Source organism: Vicia villosa, linkage group LG4 (genome assembly GCF_029867415.1).
Source record: "Vicia villosa cultivar HV-30 ecotype Madison, WI linkage group LG4, Vvil1.0, whole genome shotgun sequence".
NCBI lineage: Eukaryota > Viridiplantae > Streptophyta > Magnoliopsida > Fabales > Fabaceae > Vicia > Vicia villosa.
In genome coordinates, this window is record NC_081183.1 from 183941693 (window position 1) to 183945804 (window position 4112).

Sequence of the window (4112 nt, forward strand, 5' to 3'; positions counted from 1 at the left end):
AGACATTTCCGGTAACAACCATTCTTATCCAACAGGCTTACACATTTCCATAAGGTAGAATACAACTTCACCTCTTCGTAGGTCCAAATGGTACGTCCAATTGATACTCAAAACTCAAGATACGAATCTCTGACGTTATCCGAATTGCAAACATCGACTTCAAACATCGACAATTTTTATGTTTATCTCCCAAACTACTCAAATAACTTTGACGACAAACTGCACCTCATCCCAACATCATCACTTCAAAATCAAATCTATTACGGTTGCGGCAATCATTCTTATAATACACTTCATCTCGTTATCTTTCGGACGCTTCAAACGAAGTTCAAATCAGATATCCAAAACTCAAGCTACGCGCATTCTCGAGTTCCAACTCTGGTTCGCGATTCACAACACTTCACACATCGACTACGTCCGTTAATCACTTATGCGAGTCAAATATAAAGTCTACCGCAACCTCATTACTTTAACACTTGTCGAACACCGGCATCAGACGCAAAGGTTAAACGCACCGACAACTTCATTGTCCTCAACTGTGCTGAACATCGCCACTTTCTAAATTATGGCTTCCAAAATAATTCTTAACTTCAATTCATTTCCGAATCCGGGTGACATCCAAAACTCTCAACAACACTTGCATCGTCGCTTGTTGACAATATACCGAACCATCTCTTACAGCAGAAACATCATCAAGAAGTAAAACTTCTCCCCCACTTGGAAACAACCAATTCCTGCAACAAAACAAACAAGCATAGACAGTGTTTCACACACGTGTCATGTACTAAAGACTAAAACACTAACAACATTCAATTGTCGCACAACTCAACAGACTAGACAACTTGGCCGGACGGACCGACCTGCTCTGATACCACTAATGTAACACCCCATTTCTACCCAGCAATTATGTATAAAATCAGAGTTTTCAAAATTTCTCAATAAACAAATGAGGCGTCACATAATCAAAACAAAACAAATCACCTCGTCGCATAAAGCGGATACATAGCACCTTTGAAACAGAATAACTTATTTTATTAAAACACAGCGGAATCACTTAAACAAGTATTCAATAAAATATTTTTAGTTAACTTATCATTTTGTCCAACCAAAATGAAACAATTAAACAACAACATCATGAATGACATAAGTCGTTCCCCCCAGAGTGCTACGTATCAGAGCGACAACCGACTCGAGTAACGACAACTAAGTCTTCGTACTTGAATACCTGCACGTTACCAATATAAAGGCAACGGCGAAACAAGAGAAAAGGGTGAGATATCAAATCATATAAGTGAGCGCATGATAAATTATATATTAGGATTCAGGCATATAAAATCATTACATCGCAAGTATCAACAGTTACCATACACATCATACTTCCACATCTCATTAATCTCTCATACTTTTCATCGCACAACAAGTCATAATTATGTAAATAGTATCATCTAATAAATTTCACATATTCAAGTAAGCACAAAATTCAATAGTATAATACTCAAAAGATTCAATACTATTATCACAAATATATACACAATCCATCATTATCACATATTCACACGTTTAACCAATTATATATCAAAACATCACCAATATCAATTATCACATCTCATGTACACATGACAATCACATAAATGCATATATTCAAACATCACTTAACCTCAATGTGACTCAATGCAAGACATGTGACTCTATGCATGTGGTACCCAATGTGGACCCAAAGTTCCACCGCTTCCGATTCATATAGAATCTAGCCACGCTTCAGATCCGGACAAGACCAAAGCCACCAAATGTAAACATATAGTTTACCGCTTTCCGATTCACTCTAGAATCCAAGCCACGCTTATGTTTCAAAGCAAACCACCTTTGTTTCAAGGCATCCATGATATGAATGTATGTACAATGTTAATCAAACATATGCAATTAAGATCATCTCTACCATCTTAATATTTAGCATATCACAATAATTCAACTCGATGAATTATCCACCAATTGTACACAACATTCACAACACATACATATCATTCACATATAAAAGGTCAATTAATCAATTACGATTCACAAAATCCAATTAACACTAGTAACCATACTATCTCATGTTAATTCTCATTTTGCCCATTATATATGAACATACACATTTAAAATCAAGCAATTAATCATTAAAATTAATGCTATCCAACTACCCACAGAGAATCAATATCAAAACAATATCATTGACATAATAATATATATTTCTCAACATACATATTCAATCAAAACACAATTACGGATAAATTCTCAAAATATCGTAATTTATCGACAAACCAAATAGTTAATCTAATTCCAAATTATATTCTAATCAATTAAACACATTGAAATTAATTCAACTATTAATTTAATCAACCAATTAATAATCACACTATATTAATTTAATTAACTTCTATTTCTACTCCATTTCCAATTTCTAGCATTCTATTGTTAAAGACCATTTTTATTGAAAAGAATATCACGCTAGCTTTCTAACGCCTCGAACGGAGACTCAAACGGAGTTACGGTTCAAAAGATACGAATTGTTAAGGTTCCAATGAAAAAAAACAAACACCGACGTTATACACTGACAACTCTAAACATGTCAGAATTACTCAAAACAAATAAAAAATATGACTCTTAATAATTCAAAACAACTCTGACAACTTATTGTCGACTCTAACAACTCTATTGACAACTCTAACAACTCTATTGACAATTCTATTAAATTATTATAATTTATTTATAAAGAATATTTAAACCAAGCACAATTTCAGTCGATTCGTAAAATATCACAATTTCAACAAAATAACACCACCATGTCAATGTACTAATTAAATTTAGCTACCACGTAAATCTTCATCAAATTCCGAACAATTAATTATACCGCTTAATTCGGCTATTTCGATCAAACGAGACTGTTTGGAATTTATTGGTTATATACTACCTAGTGTTCACAATTTCATTATTCTACTATTTCTGTTTCAGTTACATTTTATTTCATATTGTAGTTCTTTTCCAATATATATATGCTATTATACATTCTCCTTAGATAATACTATATCAAAACGTGAAACAGAGTAACATATATTAAAACAGGACATAAAGAAACAAGCAGAGCATGTAGAACAAAGCTGCACACATAAAGTAAAACAATATCATTTCATTACTTACTTTGTTCCATTAAAAGTTAGTTGAAACTATACATAAAAAATATATATATAATCATTGAAACTACCATTTGAAAATTAACAATTCCACCACATAAACATTCATGTCTCTTAAGCTCATGAAAACCAAAACGTGATTAACTTAATGGGGTTGCCGTACGTCACAGCATGAGATCCCAAGGCACAAGTGTTAACTGTTTTAGCACAGGTGCTGTTTGTAAATCTCACTGTTTATTTTCATTGTCGGCCGTCAAGCATGTGTGCATGCCGGCGTGTTACATCTCTCTCATTTTCCAGTCATTTTCAGAATGCAGGGAGTCTTAGTCAGTTTCTTTCTAAATTAAATTTATATTTCTAATGCACAGCAGCAACAATCAACACAAGATAATACAATAAATATACACACCCAATTCCCACATACAATTGCTCATAAGCCCCATTATAGGAAGAGAATCCCACCCTTACCTTATTCAATTTGAAGTAACTTGTTGGGTCTCCGATTGCTCTTCCGATTTGGCACCATGGATGTAAATCTTCAAGCTCATTCTTCTTCTTCATAGTCTTGCCTCTTTCCCCTCTATTCTTGTGTTCTTCAAAAAATGACAACTACTCTTTCTCATCTCTAAAACCCTAATTTAAAATCCAATTTGGGCTTAGAGGTTAACAACTCTTATTTATTTAATATCCTCCAAAATCAATTTAGGCCCAATAAGAGATATAACTCAATAACCAAAATATCACTTATAATAATAATTCCTTCAATATAATAATTCCGACTTATAAATAATATTATTCTTAATATTATTTTCCGACTTCAATTTAATAATTCCAAATTTGCCCTTAAATAACACCGACAATTCAATTTTGACTAAATCAAATATTTAAATCCTTCAATAATTTAATTAACCAATTTAATTAAATTCGGGGTGTTACAGATGG

The 4112-nt window shown here is 32.9% G+C and overlaps 1 long non-coding RNA gene across 1 annotated transcript; it reads right to left on the minus strand.

Annotated features, from left to right (window-relative positions):
• Positions 1-1010: 1010 nt before the first annotated feature.
• LOC131600502 (uncharacterized) lies at positions 1011-3761 on the minus strand. The gene is made up of 2 exons (XR_009283160.1): positions 3639-3761; positions 1011-1225 (listed from the first exon to the last, which is right to left on the minus strand). It is a non-coding gene; the product is annotated as an uncharacterized LOC131600502 (long non-coding RNA).
• Positions 3762-4112: the final 351 nt, after the last annotated feature.